Below are 16,584 nucleotides of genomic sequence, written 5' to 3' on the forward strand. Positions count from 1 at the left end.
TAAGAAAGTCTAGCTAATGGAGAGATTAAGATGAATGATAATATACAATTTAGTTAAGCAAATTAGATTAATGTTTAGACAAATCAATCAAATTGGTTTTCTACTCTCGAATGGATTTTCTTGCAGACTATTTCAAATTTTGTATCTTTTGCTTTTATTACATGTGTCTCTCGCCTGTTATATGTTTCACATTTTTCCAAAGGGTTATATATATATATATATGGTAAATTCTCACACTTGTTTTGGCAATTGGGCCATAGGAAGAGTATCAGTGATGACAACCGTAATATAGCAGGCCCTTATTATGGCAAATTCTTTTTACTTTTGCAGCAGGACATGTCCACAGGAATCTTAATTCTTGTTTGTTTGTTCATGTAGGGAGGGGTACTCACTGCTTGTGGTTATCTCTTTTAAAATAAAACTGTGATCGATTGACTTTTATCAAGGGAAAAAAAAAATTCTTGTTTCGGATCGGAACAAACTTTTTGTTTTTTTAAAGATTGAATTACTGAAATTAACACATTTTAATCTGAAAGGAATGTTAACCTGCATCTGCAAAAAAGCTTGTAAGAATCAATGGCACAACAAAAGCACCTATTACAAACTATGCTGCTGAAACATCAAATGGGGTCATCACAATCAGAGCCTTTTCAATGATGGAATAGACTATTGAGAACAATGTAAAGTTTATCTGCCCCAATGCAACTATGTTCTTTCATACAATTGCTTCCATGAAGAGGGTTCTTACGAGAGTGCAAGCACTTCAAAACTTGACCATATTCACACCTGCTATTTTTCTCGCATACTTTCCACAGGGAACCTTAGCTCCTAGTGATTGGAATTTCATCTAGTTAGATTATAAATTTGATTCCATCTTAGTAAATTTGCTGATCATTATTTGTTTATCATATTTCATGTTGTCAGTTCTTAGGCTTTAACAATGACCAGTTCTCAACTGTAGATGGTACTGTAATTTGGACAACAGTATCATCTCTGCTGAGAGGATAATTCAGTAAATAATTCACATTCCATTAGAACCTCCAGCAATTATAGAAAGCAATGGGCCGGCCACCGTTTTCATAGCCCTCAAAGAGAAGGATAGATTTGCAAGATCTTCAAGTGAGCAAGCACACTAGCAATGCTACTGTTTTAATTTGTATCACTGGAGCCTTATTTTTCTGTTGGATTACAGATAAAATACTGCATGAATGCACCACTAATTCTAAAGGGAATCACTTGCACTTTTCAGGCAGGGGGGAGAACCTTAAAAATAGCTTGACATCTATACTACACTATTAGCCTGATAGATCTCAAGTTGAAGCTCATTGTAATTCCTTAAGAGCCAGCTCTCTTCGAGGTTACTATGACTACAACAAATTAGGCCTTTCGCTGCACTTTTATAGTGGCGTTTCATTAAAACGCTGGCAATATATTTCATTTTGTGGCGTGTTTAATTAAAAACGCCGCGAAAGTTGCTTGGCGGGCTAAAAAATAACTTTGGCGCGAAAATATTTTCCGTTTGTTGGCAGTCTACAATATCTTTGCCTCACTTGCCCCGATATCACGTATACAGTTAACAAGCTTTCCCAGTTCATGCATCGTCCGATATCTGCACATTGGAATGCTACGAAATGACTTCCTCTTTATCTGTGTGGCACATTGACTCATGGTAAATCTCTTCCTAAGGAAAATCCACTCTCACTTCATACCTTCTCTGATGCTGATTAGAGAAGCTGATTGGGCTAGAAACAAAGATGATTATACATTTATGAGTGCCTATCTTATTTATCTTGGTCGCCATCCTATCTCTTGGTCTTCCACGAAACAACGCGCAGTTGCTCAGTCATCCACGGAAGCTGAGTACCGTTCAGTTGCAACTGCTACTTCTGAAATCAATTGGATTTGTTCTCTTCTCACAGAGCTTCGTGTCACTCTTCCTACACAACCTACTATTTATTGTGACAACATTGGTACCACCTATCTCTGCTCGAACCCAATCTTCCATTCGCACATGAAACATGTCGCTATTGCCTATCATTTTATTCAAGATCAAGTGAAATCAGGGGCTCTTCGTGTTACTCATGTCTCTTCCACTGACCAGTTTGTAGATGCTCTTACCAAACCACTTCCACGGTGACGTTTCCAAGACTTACGAGTCAAGATTGGCATCTCCTCCGGAACACCATCTTGAGGGGGCATATTATACAATCCTTGTACTCAATTACCCCCTGATTATAGGATCTCAATCAATCACTATAAGATCTCAATCAATCACCAATAATCTTGTTATTAGTTGTATTATCATGTAATTAGTTGTAATCTCTTAATTATAGGATAGTTTCTATCTTTGTAACTTCACAATCGTGTGTATAAATATATCATATGAATCAATAGAAAAGCAAGCCATTCTTTCCAATATACTCTTCTATATTCTCAACACCTATAAGCAAAGAGGATCTACTAGTAAATGGTGTAGAAGAAGTCTCTTTTAGTGCTAAAGAGGTTATAGAAGTGGTCCTCTGTTGCCCGAGTGGGTGCATGATATCTATTTGGTCAACAAAGGCTCTGTCCTTATCTTGTAGGTGGAGGATGTTCCTCTTGTGATTGGCGATAGTATGCAAGAAATTTGTGTTATTTCTCATTCTCAAATCCAATGGTCTTGGATCATCGCCGCTAGTAATTCATCCTCTTTAACAATAATGTGATATTCCTTGTAGACTTAGGGGCAAAGTTAAGGGAGAGCGAAGGGCTGTCATGGCCCTCTGGTTTTGTTTTGTTTTGTTTTATTTTTTTAATAAATAATATATATAGTTAATGCATATAATATAAAAAATAAATTTTTTTAAAAAATTTCACATAAAAATATTGGTTGGAATATACCATTCTCCAGAAAATTCCTGGATTCCGTAAAAGCCTTATGGTTTCATAGCGAAAGTCCTCAATTAGGTCTGGACACTAATCTTAAAGGAGTTGGAGAAGATTCTCCAGCCATTTCCTCAGTTCCTCTAATCTCTTTAACCCCTAGCTGTTAAGGAAGTCATTAGCTGAAACAGATCTTCGAATCAAGATTCCATTAGCTTCCGATCCTCCTGTTGTTGTAACTTGAGCTCTTCAATCGCCATTTTCAAAGCTTGATAACGAGTCTCGGTCACCATCGTCGTCGCAGGAAAGTCTGCTTGGATATCGATTGTTAAGCTAACACAGCTTACAAATAGGAATCAAGAAAATTCTACAGAGAATTGAAGGGTTTGAGAAAGGCAAAGACAGACAAGGGAAAGTTAGAGAGAGAGTTTCATTACCAAAATCCACTACTTAGGGCCTTACAAGTTACAACCTACTCTTGCCTACATATTAACCTTGCGAAGTGACTCCAAACACTATGCCATAAAAGATTAGCAACCTAACAGAATTAAGCTAAACAAAAACAACATATTAACAATCTCACAGATTAAGCTATACAGAAACACTAGAAGATCCTTCTGCTTGTGACATCCACATCCAGCATGTAAAGAAAAATCGGTTGTACAATATTACTATAAAAGAGAAAGTATCCAAAAAAATTTTCTTTTTGTTAAAATAGCCACAACATGTTTCTGTTTTCTTTAATAAATTAGTGGTTTATTCTTTTTCTTTCAAAAACCACAACTCTAGTAAATTCAAAAGTTCTATTAAACCTTCCATAGGAGAGAAACAAAGATTTAGGTGTGTTTGGATGCAAAGGTTGATCCCCAAGGATTGAGGATTAACCCTTGTGACATGTGCATGCCCATGTTTGGGCATGCACCAAAGGGCATGGAAAAGGGAATGAGGGGGGAGTGCATGCCTCTCAAACCCTTCATGCCCATCCCCCTCATTTTGGATGGATTGAGCATGCCTTGATAAAGAATTTAACTTTCATACCCCTTATAGATAATGTATGTACCTTTATACCCCTCAAATTAAGATTTTTAAATTTTTTGAATAATATTTTGGAAGAAAATTAAAAATCTCATTTATTTTTTAAATATTAGATTTATTAAAATTTTAGAGATTTAAAAATAATTAATTTTTTACATTTATTTATTTTAAATAAAATAATAAAATTGTATTCATCTATTAAAATGTATAAATTTAAAATTTTATTTAGAAAATAAATACATCAATAACTTATTTAAAAAAAATTATAGAAATTGGAGCTATTTAATAAATTTTCTTACAATTAAAACATATTATTTAATTAAAATATGAGAGAGTACAAAAGTAATTTTACTAAAATTTTTCCCTATATTCTCTCCTATCCCTATCCACATTCCCTCCAACCAAACATTATTTTTGTTCGCATCTCTAATCTTCCTTTTCTATTTTTGTTCGAATAGACCTCCAAAAGTGACTTCTAGTTTGATCCCTTAAGAAAAAACAAAGTTAGGCCTTTAATAGTGAAAGGGTGAAGTGAATAAGAGAATGTTTTGTCCTCAATATCTATAAGGTCACCCACTGGTTTCAAGATGCGTGCAATTGTTTCCTGATGGCAGCAAAAGAGAGTAGTGATCCAACGGACTCGAGTCCGTGGGATCTAAAATACAACCGAGACGTGGCTGTTGTGCAGCCACGCCTTTTGATTTTTAAAAAATAATTTTAAGTCATTTTTATTAAAGTTTAAATTTTAATAAAAAAAAATAAAGGGCAGTATGGTCATTTACTTTGACTATATTGCTTTATCACCTAGTTCTATCCCTTTCCTTCGTCTTCTTTTTTCTTCCAGCCGCTTCATCACCTGAGCGATGTTGATGTTGTTCTCCCTGCGGTGTTCCAAGGCCCCGATCTTATAGCTTATGGCCTCGGCGAGATCATCCCTCCCCGTCACCCGACGGATCTCTTTCACTCCGGTCCCATCCAAGATCGATCGATCTCCCCAATCCTCCATCAAGATCAACGGATTGGTCGAGTCCTCCTTCAACGGCGAGATCGCCCTCCCTCGAAAACCTTCAACTCCTCCTCGCTTTCTCCCCGGATCGATCCCGGAGTGGTCTCGGCCCTCCCTTCCCCACTCCCTCAGCGTGCTCGACCTCTCATGTTGTGACATCACCTGTAGCATTCCTGACTCCCTCGGCAGTATCTCTAGGCTCGTGTGACTCTTTCTCGCTGGAAATCACATCACAGGTGCCATCATACCGTCGGTTTCTCAGCTTTCCAACCTCAGGTCTGATCCCAATCTCCGGACCCTAATCCTCTCCGAAAGAACACTTTATCGGGTCTAATCCTCTCTGCTCAAAGCACCCCTCTCGCCTAGCCTCCTCGACCTCGGCATCAATAATTCCAATAATTCTTACTATGGCCCCATTCCTTCAGTGTTTGGGATCCTTTTTGCAAGGTTTAGTGTTGTGGATCTCTCTATGAATTACTTCCAAGGCTTAGAGCCTGTTGGATATGGCAGCAAGAATACATCTTTTGTGGGTAATTACTTCCAGGATACCTTTTGATGGCCCTATAACTACCACAGGAAAGGATGAAATGTGAAGTATATCTTGATAGGAGTTTTCAGTGCCATTGCATTTCTTGTGTTCGTGGTGATTGTTGTTGTGTTTTGCATGATGAGGAGAGGCGTCCTGGCTGCAGAAAGGAGGGAAATGAGTGCGAATGTTGTGCCATCTGGAGGTCCATTGCCATCTGCTGGAGTTTCTGTCAACCCGTCTGTTGTGGGTGATTCGTTTACCTATGATCAGTTGTTTCGGGCAACATCAGAATTATGTGACTTTAGTTTGTTAACTGTGATTGGCAAGGGGATTGTTAAGATTGTTCTTGATTTTGATTTTTAATTTTGACTTTGATTGTAATTGTCTCATCAGTTTTAGGTTGCTCTGTGCCTCTTGATTTAATTTAGTTCATCAATAGCAATTTGTATTTCTATGCTCTCACTCTGGATTTGAGCAATAATGATGAGAGCAACAAATCATTATGTAAATTCAGCTTTTTAAATACCCTCGTATTCACATTATTGCCCGATGATACTAAACAATAAATTGCTTGTAATTGACTTGGTTCTGTTTATGTTCTTTGATGCATGCACCTTGTTCTTCCAGAACTCCAGAAATATTTGACAAATAAGGATTTGTTATGATTTTCACAGTAACTCAATGAAATATTTGACAAAAGAAGAATTGCATGAACAATTTAGTAAAAACAAAGTAATAGGATTCTCATTAACATTCAAGTCCAGGATTCTATCAATCAACACATCCGAATCAACACATCCAGATTAATTTGAAGCTGGAATCCAATCAAACATCAATCACAACAGCTTCATCAATTCCACTAAACATCAAGCAAATCAAACATAATAACAAAACAAGAAGAACACCAATTGAAGATAACCAATGCAGGTAGCTCTCACCATCGAACTGTTCAAAAGAGGATGAAAAGTTTATCAATGACAATATTATAAAATAGTTAAATACAATAACTAGGTTTGAATGAATCTTTCTTGTTGTGCAAATTACCTTAATGAACTTAATGGCTTCAGCATCATTACCATGGAAAATATTGCCTATAGTAGATCAATTCTAGCCATTTTGCTCTTAGTAAAGACAAGTTGATGTGTAGCATTTTCCTGTTCGAAGTAAATAAACAAGGATTATTATTATATATATGACCAACAATAAAGCATGCACATGTTAATAAATCACACTAAAACTAACCTTGATTGATACACTTGTATTGGAATCATCATCACAAACAAAAACTTGTCGAGGTTGAGTACCTTTACTTGCTGCAACATGAATAAAATAGGGATTATGATAATAATATCTTACATATATATCATTTTTTTCAATGTAAATATTAATATTATATTGAGTACCTTTACTTGCTTGAGCTATAGTAATATGTGATTTCTTTCCCATAACAACTTTGGCCTTTCTTTTCTTGAGATTTTTCTCCCAAAATACTTTTTTTCTTCCACCACTTCCTTTACATTTTGCTAGTGGAGGGTCATGGATTGTTACTTCGGTTGGCATAATCGATTATTGTGATAAACACTTGTCAATGTTGTTATTTGGAACTTCAAACTTTTGCATTTTAATAACCTTTTCAACCTCTTCTCTTGTCTTCCTCAACCAATGCAAAGCCACTTTGTAAACTTACGTAGAGCAAGATCCCTTGGTTGCAACTTCTTGTGCTTCATGAGAAAGGGTGCTATATCTAAGTGTTAAATGAGTATAGCAATCTTCTTGAACTTCTTGACCTTCTTCATCAAAAAATTTTCCACATTTTGCATCTCTTGTCCAACGATTTAACATGTATTCTCTTGGAATCTTATCCACATTAGCCACAATGAATACCTTCAATATGTGACGACATAAGAAACCCACAAATTCAAATTTGCAACAGCTACATCTCGCAAAAAAAAAAACTAGATTCAAAGCACATTTTAACAAGTCTAACTTCTTTTTCTGGTATCCAACATTTATATGAAGCTATATTCCCATTCTCTTCAATTTTTTCACACTTGTACCGAAGACTTCCAAGTAGTTCTTCTTGAAATTTATCAAAGATAGCCGGTGTGTACAATTTGCTTGCTTCTTCTTCAATAAGCATATGAAGTATTAAGGATGGTTGCATATTGTTCATTTTTAAAAATCAGCTTCAATTTCTTTCTCTCGACATCTAATTAGTGCCTTATCAACACCTTGAACAAACTCCAACAACAACATTTTTCTACTCAAAAACCCTTTGAAAAATTTGTTATACTTTCACTTCGTTGAGTTGTACATATATCTGCACAAAAGAATTCATGCAAATACCACGGGAACCCAATGTTGCGCTTCCTATACATTCTCAACATCCAATCATTTGTATTCAAATCATATTTAATGAGCAAATTCACTCCATTTTCAAAAGTCTTCAATAGTTTCAGACTCCTCACACAATAAGACAAATCTTGTCCAAACTTGACCCCCTTGTGAATAATCTCCCTAAAGTGTCGCTTAGCATTTTTGAAAAATATGCCATAGACAATATCGATGAATGGTACATGGCAAGACTTTGGCAATTGCACCACTAATAGCAGAATCTTGATCGAGTTAGAATCACTTTGGGATGACTTCCTTTCATTGCTTGTAGCCATTTCTCAAGTACCCAAACAAAAGAGTATTCTGTTTCATCAAAAATCAATGCACAACCAAATAATACGAGTTTAGAAGATGATGATTAACACCTACAATTGGAACAAAACGGCATTGCATATTTATTTGTTCCGTAAGTTGGATCAAGGCAAACAACATCTCCAAAGTAGCTATAATCCATTCTACATCTTGCATTACTCCAAAATATGCTTGTTAATTTTCCATGATCATCAAGTTGGATTGCATATGGGGTTCTTTATTTGCATTTCATTCAAATAATTCAACAACCTTTGTGAATCTCCCTGAGAATTCTATTTTTCTTCTTGTCGCATATAATTCCTTGCATCTAGCTCAATAAAATCAACATTTCGACTCCCTTGAGATTCTTGTGAAAGATAATTCATCATGAGGTTGGTTCTAATGCCCGACTGTCTCGTTTTATCAATCATACCTCTTTGACTTTCACCGATTTTTCTATGTGATGGTAAAAGATGACATTTCCTTGGAGTTGCTAAGATATGATTGTGCTCCTCCACAAACATCGAAACCACCCAAGTTCCATCCGAGTTTTTGTTTACTAAAAGTTTAGCTTTACAACCACAACGTGTTTCACCCCTATGCCTCTTCTTGTCACCTTCAGTCTTCTTGAATCTTTCTTCTCTGTAACCTTCTTTAGAGCAGTGCAAACGCCGTCCAATGACATTACCATCTTTTTCTGATTTTCTTATTGCTCCTTTTCTCACACTAAACCCTTTTTTGTATGCATATTGATTATAATAGTCATATGCTTCATCCATTGAATCAAAAAGCATACCAACATGTGGCGCAAGAAAAACTTCTTGATTAATATCTTCAGTAGCTTTTTCAGTGTTATCTTCTCCTTGTGCTTCATTTGGTTCATGGAGTTCATCTTCATTTAAAGGTTGATTTTCATTTTCTTTCTCTGATTCAAATTCACTTGCATTATAAATATAGTCTTCCACTTCCCATACATCCAGATATAAACTTTGTGTCTCACTAGTACTTGCCATATTGGACAAAACTAGAAACATAATTCCCAATAAGAACAAGGAGAACATTGAAAATTATTTTACTAAAACAAACTTCAACCAAAGAAAAGTATAAGAACGTACCAAATAATAAGGATAGGTACAAAACCAGCTTTAGATTCAATCAAACTCAGCCTCCTTGTTTTTCTAGACAAATAAAATATTAAATCCTATTAATATCTCCTGAAATTTGAGAGTGTGTTTGCATATATATATATATATATATATATATATATAGAGAGAGAGAGAGAGAGAGAGAGAGAGAGAGAGAGAGCTTACTTGTTTAATTAGGCACAATTGTTGTGAAAGAAATGGAGAAGCTTGGGATCCAGAGAATGAAAGAAGGAGAAAAGAAGAAAAAGAAGACAAGGGAAAGAAGCGGGTGGTAAGGCAGTATGGTCAGAGTAAATGACCATACTGCCTTTTGTTTATTTTTATTAAAATTTAAACTTTAATAAAATGACTGAAAATTGTCTTTTAAAAATCAAAAAGCGTGGCTGCACAACAGCCACGTCTCGGGTGCATTTTAGATCCCACAGACTCAAGTCCGTGGGATCACTACTGCTAAAAAGAAATGGTGCCAGGGTTACATAACCCACCACTGCTCCTTGTTGACATTCCCAACTATTTCGCTTTTTGTTATAAAAAAAGAATTACTAAATTAATTATGTTAGTTTAAGTTTAAAAAAATATTAAAGTAAAAAAAAAAATTGATACCCCACTGTATTTTGAAATTTGTAACATATGCATTTCATTATAAATAAATTCATTACACCTCCCTCCTTCTAATTGTCTCTCTTTAGTTATCTCTTTATGTTGTTTTTTTTATTCCACTTCTAGTGAATTCTTTCTTGTTTTTGTGAGTCTCTTTTTTTAACGTATTTGTGGTTTATTTATTTATTTTATAAAATAAATAAATAAATTATGAGAGCTTTTAGCATTCATCAAGGCCTCTCAAACATTGTATTAGTATTATTATTTTATATAAAAACAAAATACAAATCTTAGACAACGTTCCTTTTATGGTTGAACCAATATTCTGCAACAAGTTTGGAAAAAGAGGAGTCGCACTGCATCAAAGTTGAAGGCTTGTCATATTCCACCACTTCTCCTATGAAAAAATAAACAGATAAACAATACAAATGATGAACTGTTAGGTACTTAGGTTCTGACACAACATATAAGGTTAAATTAATACAGTTTCATGCAACATTGAAGAATCATATGGAAAAAGAATTGGTTGTAATAAAAATGAGATGCATTTGAAGATGGCATACCATAGGAAAGAAGCATGACCATTTGACTGTCTATAACTGTTGGAACCCTGTGAGCAATGGTTATCACTGTGCAACCTGAGAATTCCTGATTTATTACTTGCTGAATTATGTTGTCAGTTGCAGAATCAATTGATGCAGTTGCCTCATCGAGTACTAAAAATTTTTGTTTCTTGAGGAGCACACGACCCAGGCAGAACAATTGCGCTGCCCGACGCCTCCAATTTTCTCCATCATCACTTACTTTTTAATTCAAAAATTAATATGACAGTAACACTGTTAGCATTTCTGAAATTCATATATGATAAGTGGAGTACCTAATCAATAAGAAAGAACTACTTACCAGATGAATCAAGAAGGGCAGGAAGGCTTCTAATCACTGGCTCCAATTGGCATTTTCGTATTGCCTGTAAGTAATTGTTAAGACGTGCTAGTATGTTATCTTGTATATCTGTAATATAGTACATTAAATCCATGGATTCACGACAATAAAAAAATATGTCAAGAGTTCAAATATATATTATATACCTCCCATATCTCTCGATCATCATACTGTCCAAAGAGGATCCAAGTTACTCGAATACTACCTTTGAAGAGGGTTGGCTCTTGAGGAATTATGCTGAGCTTCAACCTGAGATCTTTTCAGGCCAATGGTGCAAATGTCAAGACCATCTATAAGAATTCTCCCTCCTGCTGGATCTACTAATCGAAACAAAAGCGCTTATCAGTGTCGTTTTCCCGCTTCCAGTCCTTCCAACAACACCAATCTTATGCCCAGCTGGAAAAGTACAGGTGATTCCCTTCAGAACTAGTGGTGCATGCAAGCGGTATTTTATCTGTAATCCAACTGCAAAATGAGGCTCTGGTGATGCAAACTAAAATAGTAGCATCGCTAGTAGTGTGCTTGCTTACTTGAAGATCTTGCAAATCTATCCTTCCCTTTGAGGGCCATGAAAATGGTGGCCTATTGCTTTCTAAAATTGCTGGAGGTTCTGATGAAATGTGCATATATTGAATTATCCTCTCAACAGAGATGATATGGTTGTCCAGGTTACAGTACCATCTTGTTAGGTACACTTGCGAAGTGGTCAGTGTTAGAGCATAAGAAAGAGCTAAACCAACAAGCCCTGACAACATGATACATGAAAAACAAAGAATGATCGGCAAATTGTTAAACTTGAATTCACGTTTATAATTGAACCAGATGACAGTCTGATCACCTGGAGTTATGGTTCCTTGTGAAAGCTAATACGAACAAGATAGCAGAGAGTGAATATGGTCAAGTTTTTGAAGTGCTTCCACTGCAAAAAGAGCCCACTCCATGGAAAGCAATTGTGTGAAAGAACATGGTTGCGTCGGTGTCGATAAGCTTTAGATTGTTCTCGATAAACCATTGTATCATCGAAAAGGCTTTGATTGTGACAACACCATTTGATGTTTCAGCAGCATAGTTCGTAAGAGGTGCCTTTGTTGTGCCATTGATTCTTACCAGCTTTCTTGCAGATGCAAGATAATATGTCTTTCAAGTTAAGATGAGTTAATTTCGGTCATTCAATCTATCACAAAACAATAAATTTGTGGTGGTGCAAAACAAGAACTGAGATTTACCTGGACTTGTCCTGCAGCAAAGGTAATAGGAATCGCAATAATAAGGACCTGCCATGTTACTGTTGCCATCACTGTTACTGTTCCAATGACCTCAATTGCCGAAACAAGCGTGAAAACAAGTGAATATGGCACTTGAAAGTCCATAACACTCATATCTGAAGATGCCTGCATCATGTCAAATTCAAAAACAATTAATCAAATCATCTGTAAATTGCATAGAATCTCTGTTAGGTTAAATGTGACATTTTGGAAGACAATAAATACATAAAAGAGTTTGCAAAATTAAAAGACCGGATAAACCAAGCATAGATGTATCCTGACACAAAGTTTCTGCTAAACACAGGTTTCCTCTCCCTCTTTTACGACCTTCCACCTAAAAAGCTTCATTCATTTTGTAATAGCATCTAACATTCATCTCAGTATTTTCCTTCCAACCATGCTTATCTTACCGTGCAACACTCTACACTCTGGTCCATATATCATTGATGGCCTAGCTAGTGTTTTATAAAACTTACCTTTCAATCCGAGACATTCTATGTTCACATAAAACTTCAACCCCCTACCCCCATCATTTTACTCTACCCATCTTAATCCCATTTGTGGCATCTCAATATTATCATGATACTGAAATTAATATAAATAGAAGTACTTAGTACCTAAGCTCTATAATCCAAGATGATGGATTATAAAGCCGAGCTACCAAGAATGTCTAATTCTATTAATCTCAATATCATCCGTCCTAATATGATATTTAAAAAATAATAATAGTTTCATAGGAACTATACCCTGGTCAAGATTCTTCCCATAGGAGTCGAATCAAAGAATTGCATTGGAGCTTTGAAGATAGACTCGAGCAAACCAAAAGAATGCCTTCAAGCTTTTTAATGCTAGATGTGCACCAAATAAAACTCCTCATAAAAGCCGCAAAGGCACTAAGGATTGAAAAATGCACTGTAAAATTCCAATCAGCATGCCATCACTTATCTTAGGAAGTTGAGTAACTAAAATGCAAGCCAAAATGTAGATATTGCTTTGCAGTATGATGAACAACGACTGAAAAACACAACCATTGCGAAAAAGAAATCGAAGATTTTTGGAATAAGAACATAGTCAAGATATGGTTTCCATCTCGAATTCCCAGTTTCCATCTCCTCTTCTTGAGTCAGCTGGACCTTCGGCAAGGCTTTGTTTGATACATTATGGATTTTCTCATTTGAGTGAGCAGAAAGAGTTTGTTGACTTTTTCCCTTTCGGACATGATTTCCAGTGCTCAACTCCTTCATGGCAGATTGATGAGCATTCACTAGTTGTTCAAATACCGTCCCTGATTTCAATAGTTCTTCATAACTTCCTGACTGAGTAATTTTTACCGTCTTTCATAACCTGATAGAAATGACTGCGAAAATCATCATACTAAGCACATATCATCTTTAGGAATTCAATATCTAAGACAAACACATTACCATAATTTTATTAGTTTCAGTCAGAAAATCAATCTGATGTGTCACCAGAATTACAGTCTTCTTCTCCAGAGCCCCGTTTATGCATTTCTGAGAATATGAAAACAAGCATATCAGGACCTTGAATTATGTATACAGTATATAACATTTGTTCTTACTTCAAAGAGATAGGAAGCTGTATGCGAATCAACAGCACTGAAAGGATCATCAAGAAGATATATATCTGCATCACTATAGACTGCTCTGGCAAGCTGAATCCTTTGCTTCTGCCCTCCACTCAAGTTCAATCCTCTCTGACCAATCTCAGTCAGGTCTCCATATTCGAAACTATCGATATCCTTATCTAGTGCGCAGGCCTTGATGGTCATCTGATATTTGGTATTGTCCATTGCCTTTCCGAAAAGTACGTTATCACGAATTGTTCCGCTTTGGATCCATGAAGTTTGAGAAACATAGGCAATCGAGCCAAAGACTTCGACCTGAATAAACATTCGCCTCAGTGAGTTTGTCATCTTAAAAGTTTTGAAAGAAGGTTATGTAACTACTTACTAATCCAGATGTCTTCGGTATTTCGCCAAGAATGGCAAGAAGAAGTGATGATTTTCCAGAGCCTACAGGGCCACACATGGTGACTTTCTCGGCCCTATTTACAAACAGATTTATTTTTCAAGTGTCAAAACAGTTGAATTTTCCTCCCAACTAAAAATCTGCATGGATTCTAATGCTTTGCATCTGAATTTCCTTCTGAAATCCTGACTACATCATAATGTTTGAACTCATCTTCTTGCAGAAACGCATTGAGACGGTCCATCGATACCTTTGCCTGTATTATCATGGAGATTACCTCTGCAACATCTTCGTTGGCTCTGCCATCACTCTCAGGGTTGCTAAAAACAGTGAAAAATTGTGCTTGCATCAAGAGGAGCACTTTTCATTAGAGAACATCCAACAAATACCAAAGAAGAGATAAAAGTAGGAGACATCCAGTAAAATGCACTTCCATAAGCTTTCTTGATATGTGCTTCTTTCATCCATTTGAATTCCACCTCTCTGATAGATTCAATCACATTCCTTGAACTTGTCTTCCCAAGACTGCAACTTGATGATCTTCATGTTGTTTAAGATCTCTGTCAAATCGCTCAGTATCCGCTCATCTTGTGCATTAACAACATGGGTTTGGCAGATTTGCAACCTCTTTGCAAAATGGAATGTTAGGCAAGACCAAAAAGAACAAGAGGAACAAGGCCAAGTAGAAGACCAATGCCAACAGAACTAAAAAGCACGGCAATGCCTAAAAGAAGTTGCAGTGGTAAACTCCATGCCATGTTAAACCACCACAGAAGCTCACCTAGACGATAAGCATCAACAGCAATGTAATTCACTATTTGCCCCATTGAATGCCTTCTCCTTGCAATGCAAGAAAGCTTGAACTGCTTCTCAAAACACCACCGCCATTAAAGCCCGATCGCATTCTCATTCCATATCTCCTTGAATTGAAAAACCAATGCCTTTGCGAAAAATGATTCAACTAACTTCACAAGGATCAAGCAAACAACAAGTAAGACACCTTGATATGTATCTTTCCCTTCATTGCTTGACAAGTGAACAAATGCACGAACTAGCAAAGGTAAGCTCACAACCGCTATTGTTCGAAGTAAAGCATACACTCCAACTTGTATCATCTCTTTTAAATAACATCTCGCTAATGCTCGGATAATTAAATTGCTAGTAAATGATCTTTTTTCTTTATTGATGTTACCCCACTTGCAGAGAAAAATATTGGCAGCTACAACAGCACTATCATCTGAACTCAAAGAGGGAATGTCTTCAAGAACTAATGGCTTCAGATAGCCTAAATTAAGTAAAGGATTTATCCAAGAAAAGGTCATCATGCTAAGAAAGCCAGCTTTTTCAAGCTCTGTTTTCACCTTAGCTTCTTCAAACAATAGATGCTGATCTAAATCAGCACCAGAAGAGTTCTGATGACTGTCTCCTCGAGCAAGATCGAAAGCACAATACAAGAGCAACAAGCAGATTGGCCAAGATGAAATGTCAAGTATCTGTATGCTTTGCCCTACAAACAACATTTCTGCAACAATAACTGATTCGAGCACAGAAAAACAAACCCACCAGGCTAAAACCAATACTTTGATGAATTTATTAATCAATAACTGCAGAGATGCTGCTAAACCGATCCAAACAATGCTTCTAATCGCAAAGTTCACCCAATTTTGATGAAGAAGCTTGTTATTCCCTTTGAATTTCACCAATAAACAAGCAATAAAGTAAATGATACTAGCAATGGCACAAAGGATTGAACCAAAGACATAAACACATCCTCTACTCCTCCTTCCATGAATATTATTCCTCTTTCGGAAAACATAAAGCAAAGCCAAAAGGAAAGAAAGAAGGAACAAGAGATTCAAAGAATCAAACATGCTCCTCTGAACGCATGAAGATCCCAATTCAAACTCTCCCTCGCAAAGCCAGGTGAACATCTCTACACCATCATCATACAAACAAAACCATATAAAAACAAAAGCTAAGAATAAACAGCACAAAACTAAGAATACTTCATGTCAAGTGCTGAAACAAGCTGAAACACAAAGAAGAAAAGCAATGTATAAATGAACTCACAAAAGAAACAAACCTTGAAAATTCTTTAGAGAAAACATAGTCTGAGTGTTTCTCTACAGGGAAACCCAAGAAAACGTAGGCCTGAACCATTATTAACTAAACATAAATGCAGAGTAAGCTCTGGTCACGGCATCAGAGTAAGAAAAAAAGATATGGTTGTTACAAGAAAGAAAACGGTATTATTCTTTACTTTGTACTCTCAATCATTCCACTAGCTTTAAAAACTTGCGTGCCTCAGTCTCTAAGACTCTAACTAAACCAGTATTGTTAAACGTCGGCGAAGAAAGCTCCAGTTCAGGCATCAGATTAAAAAAAAAAATATATATATATATATATATATATTTATTTTTCTGTACTCCCAATCTTGTCCACTGGCTTTAAATACTTGCCCATCTGTCATACATTAAACATTATTGTCTGGGTGTTTTGGGTTTGACTCACATTATTATTATTATTA

At 36.1% G+C, this 16,584-nt stretch overlaps 1 pseudogene; it reads right to left on the reverse strand.

Annotated features, from left to right (window-relative positions):
• Nucleotides 1–10,102: 10,102 nt before the first annotated feature.
• LOC120264940 lies at nucleotides 10,103–16,320 on the reverse strand (annotated as a pseudogene).
• Between the last annotated feature and the right edge of the window lie 264 nt (nucleotides 16,321–16,584).

This window comes from Dioscorea cayenensis, chromosome 7, assembly GCF_009730915.1.
Source record: "Dioscorea cayenensis subsp. rotundata cultivar TDr96_F1 chromosome 7, TDr96_F1_v2_PseudoChromosome.rev07_lg8_w22 25.fasta, whole genome shotgun sequence".
In the NCBI taxonomy this organism is placed as follows: Eukaryota; Viridiplantae; Streptophyta; class Magnoliopsida; order Dioscoreales; family Dioscoreaceae; genus Dioscorea; species Dioscorea cayenensis.